Source organism: Schistocerca nitens, chromosome 1 (genome assembly GCF_023898315.1).
Source record: "Schistocerca nitens isolate TAMUIC-IGC-003100 chromosome 1, iqSchNite1.1, whole genome shotgun sequence".
In the NCBI taxonomy this organism is placed as follows: domain Eukaryota; kingdom Metazoa; phylum Arthropoda; class Insecta; order Orthoptera; family Acrididae; genus Schistocerca; species Schistocerca nitens.
Genome location: NC_064614.1, coordinates 1,183,560,331 through 1,183,581,635, shown reverse-complemented (window position 1 = coordinate 1,183,581,635; position 21,305 = coordinate 1,183,560,331). Strand labels below are relative to the sequence as shown.

General features: G+C 41.5%; 1 protein-coding gene and 1 non-coding gene across 3 annotated transcripts in view; one reads left to right on the top strand and one right to left on the bottom strand.

The window, feature by feature from the left end:
- LOC126200768 (dual specificity protein phosphatase 23-like) overlaps positions 1 to 21,305 on the bottom strand; it is a 95,638-nt gene that overhangs the window by 17,347 nt on the left and 56,986 nt on the right. The window lies entirely within an intron of this gene.
- Trnal-caa (transfer RNA leucine (anticodon CAA)) lies at positions 6,835 to 6,909 on the top strand. The gene has a single exon. It is a non-coding gene; the product is annotated as a tRNA-Leu (tRNA).

The following is a 21,305-nucleotide window of genomic DNA, read 5'->3' as shown; positions in this document are numbered from 1 at the left end:
TGATTTTGGGAGTGGAGAATGTGTTCTAAGTATAGCTTCCATCTGTGCTGTTCAGAGAAACTGGTGGTCGAGGGGAAGATCCAGATGGCCTGGGTTGCAAAGCACCCATTGAAATCGGGCATGATATGTTCAGCCGCATGTTGTGTCACGGGGGAGGGAGGGGGGGGGGGGAGGCCACTTTGCTCTTGACCATAGTTTGGCATTTGTCATCCATCATCCATCAATCCTGGTAGATAGCTAGCTGGTAGTCATGCCAATGTAATAACCTGTGCAATGACTGCAGCAGAGCTGATTTACGACATGGCAACTTTAACGGGTGGCCTGGTTTCTGATGGAGTTAGGATAAGAGTGTGATAGGACTGGAGTACGAAGTATTGGGCAGGTCTTGCACCTGGATCTTCCACAGGGTATGACCCCGTGACAAGGGGTAGGGTTTGGCAATAGTATAGGGGTGGACTAGGATGCAGTGGAGGCTCGTAGGTGTCAGAACACCAATTTAGGAGATGTGAGAAGGATAGTTGGTAGGATGTCCCATTTCAGGTGGTGGTGATTGATAATCAAAGCCCTAATGAAGGATGCGGTTTGGTCGTTCCAGTCCATAGTGGTACTGAGTAAAAAAGAGGGTAACTGGTTCTTGGGAGTAGTGGGAGGACTGCGGTGTGAGGCGATATGGCACAGGAAATCTTTTTGCAGACTGGGTCTGGGGTAGAATGCCTACCTGTGAAGCCTCACTGAACAACACCTCCAACCAGTTGCCCAAAATCTGATTTCCCACATCAAAGAAACCAACCACTTTCAGTACCATCTCTCCACCATGCCCACCTCTTACCTTCTGGATCTGTACTCATAACTGTTCATGCCACTTCCCTAAACACCAACATCCCATAGTCTTGTCGCTGTTTAACACTACCTTTCCCTACCTCCCTCTGACTCCAAACCTCATTCCTCATACACCTTACTAACATTATGTTAACACACAACTACTTCTCCTTTGAAGGGAATGTATACAACCAAATCTGCGGCACAGCCATTGGCACCCAGAGGTCCCCTCTCATGCCAACTTGTTTATGGGTCATCTAGAGGAAACCTTCATAGCTTCCAAATATTCCAAACCCTTAGTCAGGTCAGGTTCACCGACAATATCTTCATGATCTGGATTTAGGGCCAGGACTTTCTATCCTCATTTCTTCGAAACCTCAACACCTTCTCTCCCATCTGCTTCACATGGGCCTTGCGTGCCACCATTCTGGATGTTGACCACCTCTTCTCTGAGGACTCCACCACTCCTCTTCCCACATTAAACTCACCAACCACAAACAGTACCTACATTTCAACAGCTGCTGTACCTCCCACACTAGATAATCCTTCCCATAGAGCCTGGCCACTTGAGGATAGCATATTTGCAGTGACAAGATCTCCATTGCCCTGTATGCTGAAGGTCTCACAAAGGCATTCACAGACAGGTACTATTCCCCATACCTTGTCCGCAACAGATTTCCCATGCCATACCGCATTGGGAAATTGTTTACAGTAAACAATTTCTGTGTGAAGCGATTCATTTCCTGATATTTCATGGTTAGCTCTCTATACCATCGTAAGTGAGAGACTTCAGTAATGCTAAAAGAGTAAGATTGGTACCTCATCACAAAACATAGCGAATGGGCACTACCATGCTGTGAAGATTTTTTGATCAAAATTGTCGTAGCAGATGAGACGTTTCAAAAATGAAGAAACAAAAGAGTGATCCCAACAGTGGGTGCATTATCATTCCCCAAGTAAAACACAGAAATGCAACTGAGCTGTCTCCATCAGAATGTGTGTTCTGGGACTGAAAAGTTTTGTTGGTGAAATTCATGCAGTGGGAACTGAAGGGGCACGGCAGCCTCATAAAGTGTTACTCTTCAATATCTGCAAAGGGCAACTCTGAACAAAGAGGAATGTTGTCATAAGACATTGTCCATCTTCATGACAATGGTCAGGCTCACAAGGCAGCTGCAACACAGAAACTCCCCACAGTGTTTTTGATAAGTGTGTTATCACCCACCATACAGCCCAGACTTCGTGCTGTCTGCTTTTTATCTCTTTGCACACATGAAACATTGGCTAGGAGGACAGCGTTTTGGCACAGACAATGAGCTGCAGACCAACATCATGAATTGACTGAAAGCCTTCTAGGATGAGGGTATTGGACAACTGGTACCATGCTACAACAAATGTAGTAAGTCAGAGCAGCACTTATGTAGTGAAGTAGTACGAAGGTGTAGCTGAATGTTGCAAATAAAACAATGGAAACTTTATGTTGTAATGTCAACAATACAAGGAAAATAATTGATAACTACTCACTGCAAAGATGACACGTTGAGTTGCCTACAGGCACAACGAAAAGACTGTTACACATTTAGCTTTCTGCCAAAGCCTTCTGCAGAAAAGTAAAAACAACCCCCCCCCCCCCCCCACACACACACACACACACACACACACACACACACACACACACACACACTCGCGCGCGCGCATTTTTCTTTTCTGCAGAAGACTTTGGCAGAAAGCTAAATGTGTAACAGTCTTTTTCATTGTGCCTGTAGGCAACTCAACGTGTCATCTCTGCAGTGAGTAGTTATCCATTATTTTCCTTGTATTGTTGACCTTACAACATGAAGTACCCATTGTTTTATTATTTTGCGCGAGCGACCGCCATCTCCAGCAGCTCATACTGGAATGGCATTCCAGTCCAAGCTGGTCATTTGTCTGTGAGGTGTGCTTACTTGCTTGTGTTTCCTGAAGAAGGCTTTGGCAGAAAGCTAAATGTATAAGAGTCTTTTTGTTGTGCCTGTGTGCAACTCAGTGTGTCATCTTTACGGTGACTTAGCGTGTTATCCTCATGGTGAGTAGCAATGTATCCTTCTCCTTATACTGTTGCAAATAAAACAGTTTTGATTTTCCCTGTGGTTTTCCATTTCACAACTAATCAGATCTTGAAGGAAAAAAAAAGGATGGCGGGGGGGGGGGGGGGTCTGTGAATTTGTTGCTGAACATTTTATCAACTATATAAATGTTTATCCAGTAGTGAATGGTCTCTGTGAACATAGTGCACAACTAGCCATACTAAATAACTTACAGGAGTGGTATCACGGAAAGCAGAGTAATTAACGGACAGATGTCAATGTGCAGGACAGCCTTACTGGAAACTTGGTGAAGGGATGGGTAAAATGTGACGTGTAAATTCCAAATTTAACATAATTATAGATGGTTTTTATCAGTCTTTAACAGCTGCTTTCTGCAGAAAACAATAGACTAAGGCACTAATAAGACACAAAAAATAAAAATGTGCATGAGAAAGATAAAATTCTATGAAATGGTTAGGACAAACAGAGGACGATGACTGTTTTTGTATTACAAGCAAAACTGTGCTGTCATAAGAAAAGTCATAAAACATCTACATGACCACTGAAATTAATAATTTGGATAATAAAATGAAATCTGCGCGTAAAATAGTTGAGTGAGTAACCAAAGAAATCAGTTGAGGACTATATGAGGAGTTTGTTGTTAAAGGAAACAGCAAAATAGTAAATGAAAGCATACCTGCCCCTAAGAACACAGCAGTGAGCAGTTAGGCAAGATGATGATAGGTGCCGAGAAAATGTATGTTGTGCTTGAAATGCACTCGCATCAATCTACCACAGCAGTGCAATCACATTTCAGAATGAAGTTCAACAAAGATCCATCAACTGCCAACTCCATTTGGTGTTAGTATGCACAGTTTGAAGCGTTAGAATGTCTCTGCAAGGGGAAATCAATGGGACAGGCTGCAGTGAATGAAGAAACAGCAGACTGCACATAGCATAGTCAAAAGCAGAGAACTGAACATACCACAGCCAATAGTTTCTCAGATCTTAAGGAAACAACTGAAGCTGAAGTTTTACCACTTGCAAATGCTGCAAGCTCTAATTCCCAAAGACAGTCAGAGGCTTTGAATTTTTGGCAATGTTCCAACAGCTTATGGAAAAGGATAGGTTTGGTGAGAAACTCTTATTCAGTGATGCCACAACACTGTTTGTGAATGACACAGTGAACAGACACAATATTCGAATCTGGGGACAGAGGATTTTCACACTATTGTTCAGCACATTCAAGATTCACCAGAAGTTCATGTATTCTATGAAGTCCAACTGTTGAAAGTTTACGGTCCCTTTTTGCTCTGCGAAAAGACAGTTACAGAGTACATGAATCTAGTCATGCTAGAAAATTGGCTCTTGCCGCAACTGGAGACTGACAGTGTGTACTTTATGTACAATCGAGCTGGTGCTCCACCTCACTTCCATCATAATGGTTGTGAATTCTTACACAAGGAAGAAATTGAGAAAGCAGATTGATGATTAGCTAATCATGTCATGGCACCCAAGCGCTCCCAATCTAACCTCATCAGTTATTATTATTATCTTTCTTTCTTTTCTCAGACGTTATGTCTGGTCAAAAATGAAAAGTGCGCGGACCTCCATCAAGCATGACTTCCTTAATTGAACATGTATCAATAATTACGGATTTCTGTAGTTGTATATATAAGTTTGGATGTAGCTGTATTGCATTGATGTACTGGTGGATATTGTGTGGTATGACTCCTGTAGTTGATAGTATAATTGGTATAATGTCAACTTTATCCTGATGCCACATATCCTTGACTTCCTCAGCCAGTTGGATGTATTTTTCAATTTTTTCTCCTGTTTTCTTTTGTATATTTGTTGTATTGGGTATGGATATTTCGATTAGTTGTGTTAATTTCTTCTTTTTATTGATGGGTATGATGTCAGGTTTGTTATGTGGTGTTGTTTTATCTGTTATAATGGTTCTGTTCCAGTATAATTTGTATTCATCATTCTCCAGTACATTTTGTGGTACATACTTGTATGTGGGAACGTGTTGTTTTATAAGTTTATGTTGTAAGGCAAGCTGTTGATGTATTATTTTTGCTACATTGTCATGTCTTCTGGGGTATTCTGTATTTGCTAGTATTGTACATCCACTTGTGATGTGATCTACTGTTTCTATTTGTTGTTTGCAAAATCTGCATTTATCTGTTGTCGTATTGGGATCTTTAATAATATGCTTGCTGTAATATCTGGTGTTTATTGTTTGATCCTGTATTGCAATCATGAATCCTTCCGTCTCACTGTATATATTGCCCTTTCTTAGCCGTGTGTTGGATGCATCTTGATCGATGTGTGGCTGTGTTAGATGATACGGGTGCTTGCCATGTAGTGTTTTCTTTTTCCAATTTACTTTCTTCGTATCTGTTGATGTTATGTGATCTAAAGGGTTGTAGAAGTGGTTATGAAATTGCAGTGGTGTAGCCGATGTATTTATATGAGTGATTGCTTTGTGTATTTTGCTAGTTTCTGCTCGTTCTAGAAAGAATTTTCTTAAATTGTCTACCTGTCCATAATGTAGATTTTTTATGTCGATAAATCCCCTTCCTCCTTCCTTTCTGCTTAATGTGAATCTTTCTGTTGCTGAATGTATGTGATGTATTCTATATTTGTGGCATTGTGATCGTGTAAGTGTATTGAGTGCTTCTAGGTCTGTGTTACTCCATTTCACTACTCCAAATGAGTAGGTCAATATTGGTATAGCATAAGTATTTATAGCTTTTGTCTTGTTTCTTGCTGTCAATTCTGTTTTCAGTATTTTTGTTAGTCTTTGTCTATATTTTTCTTTTAGTTCTTCTTTAATATTTGTATTATCTATTCCTATTTTTTGCCTGTATCCTAGATATTTATAGGCATCTGTTTTTTCCATTGCTTCTATGCAGTCGCTGTGGTTATCCATTATGTAATCTTCTTGTTTAGTGTGTTTTCCCTTGGCTATGCTATTTTTCTTACATTTGTCTGTTCCAAAAGCCATATTTATATCATTGCTGAATATTTCTATTATCTTTAGTAATTGGTTGAGTTGTTGATTTGTTGCTGCCAGTAGTTTTAGATCATCCATGTATAGCAAATGTGTGATTTTGTGTGGGTAAGTTCCAGTAATATTGTATCCATAATTTGTATTATTTACCATGTTGGATAGTGGGTTCAGAGCAAGGCAGAACCAGAAAGGACTTAATGAGTCTCCTTGGTATATTCCACGCTTAATCTGTATTGGCTGTGATGTGATATTATTTGAATTTGTTTGGATATTAAGTGTGGTTTTCCAGTATTTCATTACTATGTTTAGGAACTGTATCAATTTAGGATCAACTTTGTATATTTCCAATATTTGTAGTAACCATGAGTGGGGTACACTATCAAAAGCTTTTTGGTAATCAATGTATGCATAGTGTAGTGACCTTTGTTATTATTATCATTATTATTATTATTATTATTATTAGGAGGGGGGAGTGTTTACATGAAAGATTGAGTGTTCATAACTCCTCCACCAACAAACATACCAGAACTATGATCTCGCATCAACAGTACTTTTGAACTGATAGCTAGGGATGCGCTGCATCAAATGTGGGAAGAACTTGATTATTGACTTGATATTGTCAGAATCAGTAGAGGGCTACACATGGAGCACTTGTAATATATATATGGGGGGAGGGGGGGGGGGGGGGGTTCTCGGTCTGGCACACTGTTTTACTCTGCCAGGAAGTTTCATATCAGTGCACACTCCGCTGCAGAGTGAAAATCTCATTCTGGAAACATCCCCTAGGCTGTGGCTAAGTCATGTCTCTGCAATATCCTTTCTTTCAGGAGTGCTAGTCTTGCATGGTTCACAGGAGAGCTTCTGTAAAGTTTGGAAGGTAGGAGATGAGGTACTGGCGGAAGTAAAGCTGTGAGGACGGGGTGTGAGTCATGCTTGGGTAGCTCAGTTGGTAGAGCACTTGCCCGCAAAAGGCAAAGGTCCCGAGTTCGAGTCTCGGTCCGGCACACAGTTTTAATCTGCCAGGAAGTTTCATATCAGCGCACACTCCGCTGCAGAGTGAAAATCTCATTCTGGAATCATTAAGTCAGATCTTCATAAGATTTCAAAGTGGTGCAAAGATTGGCAAGTTGCTTTAAATGTTCAGAAATGTAAAATTGTGCACTTCGCAAAATGAAAAAAATAAAAAAAATGAAGTATCCTATGACTGTAATATCAATGAGTCGCAGTTGGAATTGGCTAACTTGTACAAATACCCGGGTGTAACATTTTGTAGGGATATGAAATGGAATGGTCACATAGGTTCAATTGTGGGTAAAGCAGGTGGAATACTTCAGTTTATTGGTGGAATACTGAACGAGGTGGTGCAATGTTTAGTACACTGGACTCACATTCAAGAGGACGACAGTTCAAACCTATGTCTGGCCATCCTGATTTAAATTTTCTGCAATTTTCCTAAACCGTTTCAGGTAAATGAGAGGATCGTTTCTCTGAAAGGGCATGTCCAATTTCCTCTCCCATCCTTCCTTAATCTGAGCTTTTACTCCATCTCTATTGACCTCATTGTTGATGAGACGTTAGATGTAATCTCCTCCCTTATTGGTAGAAGCTTACAAATCACTCGTGCTACTGGTTCTAGAATATTGCTAATGTGTGTGATAGAATTAACAGGAGATATTGAATGTGTACGGAGAAGGGCAGCATGAATTGTCACAGGTTGGTCTGATCCATGGGAAAGTGTCTCAGAGATACTGAAGAAACTGAACTAGCAGACTCTTGAAGATAGATGTAAACTATTCTGAGAAAGTCATTAACAAAGCTGCAAGAACCCACTTTAAATGATGACTCTAAGAATATTCTATAGCCCCCTGTGTATGCTGACATAGGGATCATGAGGATAAGATTAGAATAATTATTGCATGCATAGAGGCATTCGAACCATTATTCTTCTCGTGCTCCATACATGATTGGAACGGGAAGAAACCCTAATAACCGGTACAATGGAACGCGCCCTCTGCCATATACCTCATGGTGGTTTGCAGAGTATCAGTGTAGATGTAGAAGAAACAGGGATTATACACAATGAAATAGCATCTTCAGAATGAGCAATAATCACAACAGGCATATTTGAGGCATTGATACTTGATTTCATTATGCAGAAACAAACTTAAATCATATATATCAACGAGAAAAATAGTTTCCCTTCCTGACACAAGCATAATAATCAGTTCTAATGGAGTAACCTCCACTCTTGAAAATGTAAATAATAATTTTTTTTTTAAAATTAATAATTGGTTCTCTGCAAATGGACTTTTCTTGAAAGCAGACAGAAATAACACATTCTATTCTGTCCTGCACTAAGCCTGAGCTCATCATTAGAACTAACAATGAGCCTAAAACAATAAATGAAACACAATATTATAATTTCTTAGTTGGTTGTATTGATAAGAACCTGAACTGAAAGTCACATGTTACAAGTTCTCCTTGAATGTGTAAGATCTGTCTGTTGCCATGAGTGATTTATTTTGTGTCCAGTATTTTCAAAAAATGGTAAAATAGGGTACAAAGTTACCCCAATAGACTGCAGGGATCGTGAGGATAAGATTAAGAACAGTATACACAGAGGCATTGAAAGAGCCATTCTTCCTGCACTCTATATGTGAATGGGATGGGAAGAAACCCTATACCTGGTACAATGGGACATATCCTGTGCCATGTACTTCAGAGTATAGCTGTAAATGTAGAAATGACTTACAGTATCCGTCAGGATGCCTTAACATGGCACAGGAAGGGGTGTGCTATTCAGCAATTAAAATCTTTGACTGCATATCCAGTGACATAGGGAATGTAATGAACAGTGTTGATGAACATACAAATCTTAAAATGTACCACTGACTTTTCAAAAATTTCTTTGTCAGTATGACAACAATAATACTGTTGTATGACTGAATAGCCTCGTGCATGTCTTTCAATTGGATGCCACTTCAGCAATTTGTGTATCCCTGAGCCATCACCACCTGGTGTTCCCATGTGATTACCCATCCAAGTACACCGCACCTGACATTGTGTTACTTCAGGGACTGGTGTATCCACCATGACAAGGACATTGACCTTTACTAGAATAAAAAAAAGGAAATGACAAACAGGTGTTGAATGGAAAGTCATCCACAAGTCTGGTTCAAGTGACAAATGTTACAGCAAATGTTCAGGAAGCATCAATGGACTGACAACACAGATTCAAATTCTAGAGGACAAATGACAATTTGCTATAGATGATCAGTAAGCCAAAGGCAAAGATTAAACTATAAAAGAAAAAAGAGGAACTGATGAAATAAAATAATGTAAGACAAGAATATATGAGCAGTAGAACAAGAAATGAATGGGCAGATGTAAAGAATGGACTAATGTAGTGCTACTTAAACATCGATAAACTATTGATTACGCAATAGCATTTGCACTATCGTCACTATTGGTAGCCTGATTTAAATATCGATAGTCATACTGTTTATAATTTATTATTATTATTATTATTATTATTATTATTATTTTAAATTGGCACGTGAAAAATTGTTGGACCCTATTACTTACTATCAAGGCATCTGGACTGCAGAGGGAAAGTAGACTACATGGAGGTATTAAATCAAGATCAAATACAGTGGTGCCATAGCCAGGTTTTCTGTTTACACACACATATATTGTTAATATATAACCGATGTGGGGTAGGTACTGATCAGATACTTGTGGTAAAAATTAGATATATAAATAACATGGATTAATAAACGCTCATTATACAGATTATCATCTTCAAATGTGTGAACGTACATACTTGTAGCAAGGAATACAAATGTAAATAAGACTGTTGTAATACAATGCAATTAGTAGAGGACAAAAATTCCAATTTATAGATTTGTTAAGTACTTGCGAGCATACAGCATAATTCATTTTAAAATAAAGATCACCATTATTATTATTATTATTATTATTATTATTATTATTGATTATTCCCATGTAAAGAAAGTGTTTGAACTTGAATTCCTTTATGATGATTGTTTATTCATTATTATTTATTTATTTAAACACACCTGCTGTTTTCCCCCCTCCCCCCCCCCTCCCCCCGTTTCTGAGTCCACATTGTACGTACAAATGTTTTCAATTGTACATGTTAATGTATAAGGTGATTCAACAACACAAAACAATGAGACATTCCTAACGCCTATGTGTCACTTCTGCTTTTGTAGATGCACAAATATTATTCATATATTGGTTGCCCATGTTGTGTTAGATTAGCGGAGCTTGTTCCTTGAAGGATACACCATTTCCCACAAAATTTCATATAATAAAATCACAATCCGTCGAGTCTAAAGTTCTTTATTCACATGGGGGCTGGGCATAATCAATAAAATATACAGCTGTATTTACATGCTATCAGCTTTCACAGTATTGCAATGCATATTTATTCATGCAGGTGAAATAAGATCTTTCAATGGATGTGAGGCAAAACTAATCTTTCCTTGCCAAGAGTTGGCAGTGAATGCCTAAACCTGTAGGTATTTCTTAAGCTCTTGCCCATTACTGTTGAAATCCCCCGTTTGGAACTTGTGCGGTGGGTGAACTGGCTCACCATTATTTTTATTTTTTTATGTTTTTGACTTTATAGCATTCTGTGACCTGATTAACAATATTTTGAGCATCACATGGAAGAATGTTGCCCCTAAAGCATCTAGCTCTTCGAGCTATCGTAGGAGGTGACCTCAGTCTGCCAATAGCGGTTTCTTCATCCTTCTTTTTGTTATTTAAACACCACACAACAGGATTATTCTTTTTCACACAACTATAGTGCCACAACTGTTGAATTGCTGTCATTGGCAGTGGTGAGACAGAGAGCGCTGTCACCATGAAGTGTTCCAAATGGTGCCGATATGAAGTGGTCAATACTTTTCACAGGCCACTGATAATCAATATTGGCCGAGAAATCCTGCACTTCCAAGATTAATTTATGTAAGAAGTGCAAAAATAGAGTTTTTATATTGTTCTGAAAATGAATTGTAAAAATCAATCATCTGTGTGGAATTTTTTCAAGAAAGTGGGAGATAAGTCAGTTTGTGAAATGTACCATGCATTAAGGAATATACATGTTCAGGGAATATGCCTAATTTAAAAGTACATTTTAAAAAAAAAGCAATATAAAAAACTATTAGACCATGGATTAGTAATAGAACTGAAAGGTGAGGGATCAACTTGAGAACTATATCAGATGCAAGAGGTGCAACCAAAAAATTGGGAAGCTCTATAAAAAATTATTTTAACAGAAGTCAGTTGTAAGACACATGTTCAAAAGAAGAAAAAGAACTTGCTTCTATTTATGTACAAATGATCATTACAGATATACTGCCATACAGAACTTCTGGTCATCAAGGTTTGAAAAAATTTTTTCATGCCTCAGACAGCAGACATGGGATTGCAGGCCATCGCAATGCAGAATCTATGGCCCATGTGACTAAAATTTTTTAAAAATGTTTCCTTCTTTAATTTGTCAGTGCCATACTGAGTTCTGGTTCATTCTTGTGATTGATACATGTTGGTACAGGTCAAATAGGTATAGCTTGTAAAATGTTTCTTGTCAGCTTCACCTTCCCCTGCCTCTCACACCTCTTGTTGATAGAAATCTGAAGTCGTCGTGCCATTTGTGTTCCATTTATGGATATTGCCACCCTTAACAAATCACTGAATAATTGTGTTACAACAGGCTTAATTTATTTTCTTATTCATTACTATAAACAAGTAACGCATTTGACCATGGAGTGATTTTTCAAAAAACTGTTACTTACATTCGCCATTTATAGGAGACCCCCCTTAAGTTTACACTTACGAGTTTGTAAGATAACAGAGTAACAAGTGAGAAATGAATGCAAGCCTCAACACTGAACCAAAAGTAATACAGCATAGCAATATCAGCTGGTCGTGGCATTACAATTAGTGTGTTGCTGTATTCCAAGTATATAAACAACATGCTCTGGTGTGTGATCTATATAAACAAGCTTCCATTGTGTTAGCAAATCAGAACAGAATTAATACTTTTGGTGCTTATAAAATGGCATCAGTATTAATGCATATCTTTTGCTGAAAAAGGCTAAGAATAGCAAGTTGTGAATATGGTCCATATCAACCGAATCAGAACTTTCCAATGGTAATGGAAAACCCCCCAGCTATTCTGTATGGAAGCTGGTGTATTGCAACTACGGTGAAGCCAACGAAACACTATCTGTTAGCATCTGTCAATTAAAAACTCTGAGAGGCCCTGGTATATTACAGAAATACATCAGTATGATGGGCGAAGGCACCAGCACTGCTGTCTCTCCCCAGAGTTTTCCTTACCCTTCGTTACTATTGTGCTCTTTATACTGCTCCATGTGCTTCCCGTGGTGAACGGCAAGACTCCCAAGGAAACTTACACAAGCTGTACATTTTGTGTAGACTACATTAAGATCACGAGTGCTGCTGACCTCAGCGACATAGCAGCTGTAGCAGCATGATGGGCCTGTTGTCTTGTACTGAGTGTCAATGCAACTGAGAAAAAACATAGCGAGCAACGAAGCCACCCCTGGTCACTTCAATGTGCTTTCACTAAATCTTGTTATTCCCATTTGCAGTTTATACCATACCTGCTGCAGTTCATCAGCAAGTGGCAGTATTGCCTGGCAGACCAGTAAACATTTCCCCTCTTGCATCCCTATTCCTCGTGGTGACCTTCTTGCACCACCACCACCACCACCACCTCCTCCTCCTCCTCCTCCTCCTCCTCCTCTTCCTGCTTTGGCCCAATTTTTGTGATGTGTGTGTATATATATATATATATATATATACGAAGCAACCGTTGGTTGCGAAAGCTAGAATTTTGTGTGTATATTTGTGTTTTTTTTGTGTGTCTATCGACCTGCCAGCGCTTTTGTTTGGTAAGTCTCATCATATATATATATATATATATATATATATATATATATATATATATATATATATATATATGATGAGACTTACCAAACAAAAGCGCTGGCAGGTCGATAGACACACAAAAAAACACAAATATACACACAAAATTCTAGCTTTCGCAACCAACGGTTGCAACGTCAGGAAAGAGGGAAGGAGAGGGAAAGATGAAAGGATGTGGGTTTTAAGGGAGAGGGTAAGGAGTCATTCCAATCCCGGGAGCGGAAAGACTTACCTTAGGGGGAAAAAAGGACAGGTATACACTCGCACACACACACATATCCATCCACACATACAGACACAAGCCCTAAGGTAAGTCTTTCCGCTCCCGGGATTGGAATGACTCCTTACCCTCTCCCTTAAAACCCACATCCTTTAATCTTTCCCTCTCCTTCCCTCTTTCCTGACGAAGCAACTGTTGGTTGCGAAAGCTAGAATTTTGTGTGTATATTTGTGTTTTTTTGTGTGTCTATCGACCTGCCAGCGCTTTTGTTTGGTAAGTCTCATCATCTTTCTTTTTAGATATATTTTTTCCACGTGGAATGTTTCCCTCTGTTATATAAACAAAGATGATGTGACTTACCGAACGAAAGTGCTGGCAGGTCGACAGACACACAAACAAACACAAACATACACACGAAATTCAAGCTTTCGCAACAAACTGTTGCTTCATCGGGAAAGAGGAAAGGAGCGGGAAATACGAAAGGATGTGTGTTTTAAGGAAGGGGGTAAGGAGTCATTCCAATCCCGGGAGCGGAAAGACTTACCTTGGGGGAAAAAAGGACAGGTATACACTCACGCTCGCGCGCGCGCGCACGCACGCACGCACGCACGCACGCACGCACGCACGCACGCACACACACACACACACACACACACACACACATACACAGACACAAGCAGACATTTGTAAAGGCAAAGAGTTTGGGCAGAGATGTCAGTCGAGGCGGAAGTAGAGGCAAAGATGTTGTTGAGAGACAGGTGAGGTATGAGCGGTGGCAAATTGAAATTAGCGGAGATTGAGGCCTGGCGGATAACGAGAAGAGAGGATATACTGAAGGGCCAGTTCCCATCTCCGGAGTTCTGACAGGTTGGTGTTAATGGGAAGTATCCAGATAACCCGGACAGTGTAACACTGTGCCAAGATGTGCTGGCCATGCACCAAGGCATGTTTAGCCACAGGGTGATCCTCATTACCAACAAACACTGTCTGCCTGTGTCCATTCATGCGAATGGACAGTTTGTTGCTGGTCATTCCCACATAGAGAGCTTCACAGTGTAGGCAGATCAGTTGGTAAATCACATGGGTGCTTTCACATGTGGCTCTGCCTTTGATTGTGTATGCCTTCCGGGTTACAGGACTGGAGTAGGTGGTGGTGGGAAGGTGCATGGGACAGGTTTTACACCTGGGGCGGTTACAAGGGTAGGAGCCAGAGGGTAGGGAAGGTGGTTTGGGGATTTCATAGGGATGAACTAACAGGTTACGAAGGTTAGGTGGACGGCGGAAAGACACTCTTGGTGGAGTGGGGAGGATTTCATGAAGGATGGATCTCATTTCAGGGCAGGATTTGAGGAAGTCGTATCCCTGCTGGAGAGCCACATTCAGAGTCTCATCCAGTCCCGGAAAGTATCCTGTCACAAGTGTGGCACTTTTAGGGTTCTTCTGTGAGAGGTTCTGGGTTTGAGGAGATGAGGAAGTGGCTCTGGTTATTTGCTTCTGTACCAGGTCGGGAGGGTAGTTACGGGATGCGAAAGCTGTTTTCAGGTTGTTGGTGTAATGGTTCAGGGATTCCGGACTGGAGCAGATTCGTTTGCCACGAAGACCTAGGCTGTAGGGAAGGGACCGTTTGATGTGGAATGGGTGGCAGCTGTCATAATGGAGGTACTGTTGCTTGTTGGTGGGTTTGATGTGGATGGACGTGTGAAGCTGGCCATTGGACAGGTGGCGGTCAACGTCAAGGAAAGTGGCATGGGATTTGGAGTAGGACCAGGTGAATCTGATGCAACCAAAGGAGTTGAGGTTGGAGAGGAAATTCTGGAGTTCTTCTTCACTGTGAGTCCAGATCATGAAGATGCCATCAATAAATCTGTACCAAACTTTGGGTTGGCAGGCCTGGGTAACCAAGAAGGCTTCCTCTAAGCAACCCATGAATAGGTTGGCGTATGAGGGGGCCATCCTGGTGCCCATGGCTGTTCCCTTTAATTGTTGGTATGTCCGGCCTTCGAAAGTGAAGAAGTTGTGGGGCAGGATGAAGCTGGCTAAGGTAATGAGGAAAGGTTTTTCGTAGGGTGGCAGGTGATTGGCGTGAAAGGAAGTGCTCCATCGCAGCGGAATATTTGTGTATAAGGAAGTGGCATCAATGGTTGCAAGGATGGTTTCCAGGGGTAACAGACTGGGTAGGGATTCCAGGCATTCGCGAAAGTGGTTGGTGTCTTTGATGAAGGACGGGAGACTGCATGTCATGGGTTGAAGGTGTTGATCTACGTAGGCAGAGATACGTTCTGTGGGGGCTTGGTAGCCAGCTACAATGGGACGGCCAGGATGATTGGGTTTGTGAATTTTAGGAAGAAGGTAGGGGTGCGGGGTGTTGGTGGGGTCAGGAGGTTGATGGAGTCAGGTGAAAGGTTTTGTAGGGGACCTAAGGTTCTGAGGATTCCTTGAAGCTCCACCTGGACATCAGGAATGGGATTACCTTGGCAAACTTTGTATGTAGTGTTGTCTGAAAGCTGACGCAGTCCCTCAGCCACATACTCCCCCGACGATCAAGTACCACAGTCGTGGAACCCTTGTCCGCCGGAAGAATGACGATGGATCGGTCAGCCTTCAGATCACGGATAGCCTGGGCTTCAGCAGTGGTGATGTTGGGAGTAGGATTGAGGTTTTTTAAGAAGGATTGAGAGGCAAGGCTGGAAGTCAGAAATTCCTGGAAGGTTTGGAGAGGGTGATTTTGAGGAAGAAGGGGTGGGTCCCGCTGTGACGGAGGACGGAACTGTTCCAGGCAGGGTTCAATTTGGATAGTGTCTTGGGGAGTTGGACCATTAGGAGTAGGATTAGGAACATTTTTCTTCGTGGCAAAGTGATATTTCCAGCAGAGAGTACGGGTGTAGGGCAGTAAATCTTTGACAAGGGCTGTTTGGTTGAATCTGGGAGTGGGGCTGAAGGTGAGGCCTTTGGATAGGACAGAGGTTTCGGATTGGGAGAGAGGTTTCGAGGAAAGTTTAACTACTGAAGTAGGGTGTTGTGGTACCAGATTGTGTTGATTGGAATTTTGACGTTTTGGGGGGAGTGGAGCCGGAAGTGGGAGATTGAGTAGATGGGAGAGACTGGGTCTGTGTGGAATGAGAGGAGGTTGAGGTTTGCTGGAAAGGTTGTGAAGGGTGAGTGAGTTGCCTTTCTGGAGGTGGGAACCCAGGAGATTGGATAGTTTTTTGAGGTGGAGGGTGACCTGCTGTTCTAATTTGTGATTGGCCTGTAGGAGGATGCTCTGAACAGTTGGTGTGGATGTGGGAGAGGCAAGATTGAGGATTTTTATTAAGGATAGGAGTTGACGGGTGTGTTCATTGGCTGAGTTGATGTGTAGGTGAAGGATTAGGTGGGTGAGGGCAATGGATTGTTCAGTTTGGAACTGGTATAGGGACGGGTGGAAAGAAGGATTACAGCCAGAGATGGGAACATTAAGTGTGTGGCCTTTGGGGGTAATGCTAAATGTCAGACAAACCTGAGAAAATAGAATATTGGAGCGTAATCTGGTTAGGGCGAAGGCATGTTTGCGGAGGGAATGTAAATAAAACTTAATGGGGTCGTTGTGGTGATGTTGTGAGGGTGACATGGTATTAGAAGGTAGAAAGTGTAACATGAGGTTGAAATGAAAATGAAAATAAAAATATATGGCGAGAGATAAGGTGAACTAGAAAGCAACTGGAGATCTGGTGTGAAAAAAGTCGAAAAAGTGTTGGTTAAAGCTGAGCTACGTTGATTCTGTGGTGAACTTGGGTTGGTAAACAACGATGTGTACAAAGGTTAGGCGGTTGTGTTGCCTCCAAAACACGTTAGAGGGTGGATAAATTCGGGAAAATTTCGAAAAAACTGCGTGTAAATGTATTAAAAGGAGTGGTTTTGTGGTGGCAGATTATGAAAATGAGGCTAACAATTGTCTGACGAAGAAATAATGACGTTAAAACCTGTGGGACGCGGCTAAAAATGATCAGTGGTGTGCGAAAAATGGAAATGGAAATAAAGTGAAAGTTGTTAGAACTAGCCGAAATGGTTGATTAATAGGTGAAAGGAACTGTTTGTGAACGGGTAACAGTGGATTTTATAGCAGCGGTAGTGTTGAGAGCGTAAAAAAAATTTTTGGTTATGGTTTGGAAGTGAGTTAAGTATTTTTGAGTATATATAGGCAGGATAAAATTGTATGGTAGATTATGGTAAAAAGGAGAAGGTGAAACTACTTGCACAAACAAAAAGAGAAAGTAAGATGACAGAAAAGATTTCGAAATGCAACAGTGACAATAAAAAACGTAATTGTTGGGTTCAAATTAATGATACGAATATAATAGAGGGAAACATTCCACGTGGGAAAAATATATCTAAAAACAAAGATGATGTGACTTACCGAACGAAAGTGCTGGCAGGTCGACAGACACGCAAACAAACACAAACATACACACGAAATTCAAGCTTTCGCAACAAAGTGTTGCTTCATCGGGAAAGAGGAAAGGAGAGGGCAATACGAAAGGATGTGTGTTTTAAGGGAGGGCGTAAGGAGTCATTCCAATCCCGGGAGCGGAAAGACTTACCTTGGGGGGAAAAAAAGGACACACACACACACACACACACACACACACACACACACACATCCATCCGCACATACACAGACACAACAGACATTTGTAAAGGCAAAGAGTTTGGGCAGAGATGTCAGTCGAGGCGGAAGTAGAGGCAAAGATGTTGTTGAGAGACAGGTGAGGTATGCGCGGCGGCAAATTGAAATTAGCGGAGATTGAGGCCTGGCGGATAACGAGAAGAGCGGATATACTGAAGGGCCAGTTCCCAGCTCCGGAGTTCTGACAGTCCGTTTCTCCCCCTAAGATAAGTCTTTCCGCTCCCGGGATTGGAATGACTCCTTACCCTCTCCCTTAAAACCCACATCCTTTCGTCTATCCCTCTCCTTCTCTCTTTCCTGATGAAGCAACCATGGATTGAGAAAGCTTGAATTTTGTGTTTGTTAGTGTCTGTAACAACATACCAACGCTTAGTGGGAAGTATCCAGATAACCCGGACGGTGTAACACTGTGCCAAGATGTGCTGGCTGTTCACCAAGGCATGTTTAGCCACAGGGTGATCCTCATTACCAACAAACACTGTCTGCCTGTGTCCATTCATGCGAATGGACAGTTTGTTGCTGGTCATTCCCACATAGAATGCGTCACAGTGTAGGCAGGTCAGTTGGTAAATCATGTGGGTGCTTTCACATGTGGCTCTGCCTTTGATCATGTACACCTTCCGGGTTACAGGACTGGAGTAGGTGGTGGTGGGAAGGTGCATGGGACAGGTTTTACACCGGGGGCGGTTACAAGGGTAGGAGCCAGAGGGTAGGGAAGGTAGTTTGGGGAATTCATAGGGATGAACTAACAGGTTACGAAGGTTAGGTGCACGGCGGAAAGACACTTTGTTTTATATATATATATAATGTGACTTACTGAACGAAAGTGCTGGCAGGTCGATAGACACACAAACATACACACGAAATTCAAGCTTTCGCAACAAACGGTTGCTTCATCAGGAAAGAGGGAAGGAGAGGGAAAGACGAAAGGATGTGGGTTTTAAGCGAGAGGGTAAGGAGTCATTCCAATCCTGGGAGCGGAAAGACTTACCTTAGGGGGAAAAAAAGACAGGTATACACTCGCACGCACACACACACACACACACACACACACACACACACACACACACACACACACACACACACATATATCCATCCGCACATACACTGACATCTCTGCCCAAACTCTTTGCCTTTACATATGTCTGCTTGTGTCTGTATATGTGCGGATGGATATGTGTGTGTGTGCGCGCGCGCGCGAGTGTATACCTGTCCCTTTCTCCCCCTAAGATAAGTCTTTCCGCTCCCGGGATTGGAATGACTCCTTACCCTCTCCCTTAAAACCCACATCCTTTCGTCTTTCCCTCTCCTTCCCTCTTTCCTGATGAAGCAACCATGGATTGCGAAAGCTTGAATTTTGTGTTTGTTTGTGTCTGTAACAACATACCAACGCTTTCGTTTGGTAAGTTACATCATATTTGTTTTTATTACTAGGGCCGTGCCGCGGAGTTTGCATGCAGCGTTTAACATGGGAGCTGATAAGGAAGCACGCATCGCGGTTCCCAGTGCCGCGGAGTTAGCAGTGGAACGTTACGTAAGCGAGCGATAAGCGCTTTGCGCGCCATTCGCGCTGCTGCTGTCGCACAGGCAACTGCATTGAACGCTGCCAAGATGAGATATAGAAGGCTACGACGTCGCGCAAGACAGACAATATATAAAACTATTGAAGATGTGGAAATGACAACATCAGCTGCAGACAAGAAGAAGAATACAGTAAAATCTGTTGCTGCACATTCATTGCTAGATGGACCTGCAGTCTTTTGTGGATGTAAACTGAATTTTAGCATTGACATTAACGATACATTCACCCATGGCAATGGATGGCTGACAGTGGCCATTGTACGAGGTGGTACAGGTGTTCCAAACGTTTCTGGATTGGAGAGCTTCGTCGACAGAGACATCATCGCCTACAAGAAGGCTACGACGTCGCACAAGACAGACAATATATAAAACTATTGAAGATGTGGAAATGACAACATCAGCTGCAGACAAGAAGAAGAATACAGTAAAATCTGTTGCTGCACATTCATTGCTAGATGGACCTGCAGTCTTTTGTGGATGTAAACTGAATTTTAGCATTGACATTAACGATACATTCACCCATGGCAATGGATGGCTGACAGTGACCATTGTACGAGGTGGTACAGGTGTTCCAAACGTTTCTGGATTGGAGAGCTTCGTCGACAGAGACATCATCGCCTACAAGAAGGCTACGACGTCGCACAAGACAGACAATATATAAAACTATTGAAGATGTGGAAATGACAACATCAGCTGCAGACAAGAAGAAGAATACAGTAAAATCTGTTGCTGCACATTCATTGCTAGATGGACCTGCAGTCTTTTGTGGATGTAAACTGAATTTTAGCATTGACATTAACGATACATTCACCCATGGCAATGGATGGCTGACAGTGGCCATTGTACGAGGTGGTACAGGTGTTCCAAACGTTTCTGGATTGGAGAGCTTCGTCGACAGAGACATCATCGCCTACAATTACGTTTTTTATTGTCACTGTTGCATTTCGAAATCTTTTCTGTCATCTTACTTTCTCTTTTTGTTTGTGCAAGTAGTTTCACCTTCTCCTTTTTACCATAATCTACCATACAATTTTATCCTGCCTATATATACTCAAAAATACTTAACTCACTTCCAAACCATAACCAAAAATTTTTTTTACGCTCTCAACACTACCGCTGCTATAAAATCCACTGTTACCCGTTCACAAACAGTTCCTTTCACCTATTAATCAACCATTTCGGCTAGTTCTAACAACTTTCACTTTATTTCCATTTCCATTTTTCGCACACCACTGATCATTTTTAGCCGCGTCCCACAGGTTTTAACGTCATTATTTCTTCGTCAGACAATTGTTAGCCTCATTTTCATAATCTGCCACCACAAAACCACTCCTTTTAATACATTTACACGCAGTTTTTTCGAAATTTTCCCGAATTTATCCACCCTCTAACGTGTTTTGGAGGCAACACAACCGCCTAACCTTTGTACACATCGTTGTTTACCAACCCAAGTTCACCACAGAATCAACATAGCTCAGCTTTAACCAACACTTTTTCGACTTTTTTCACACCAGATCTCCAGTTGCTTTCTAGTTCACCTTATCTCTCGCCATATATTTTTATTTTTATTTTCATTTCAACCTCATGTTACACTTTCTACCTTCTAATACCATGTCACCCTCACAACATCCCCACAACGACCCCATTAAGTTTTATTTACATTCCCTCCGCAAACATGCCTTCGCCCTAGTCAGATCACGCTCCCATATTTTATTTACTCAGGCTTGTCTCACATTTGGCATTACCCCTTTTTTCAAAGGCCTCACACTTAAAGTTCCCATCTCTAGCTGTAACCCTTCTTTCCATCAGTCCCTATACCAGTTCCAAACTTAACAACCCATAGCCCTCACCCGCCTAATCCTTCACCTACACATCAACTCAACCAATGAACACACCCATCAACTCCTATCCTTAATAAAAGTCCTCAATCTTTCCTCTCCCACATCCACACCA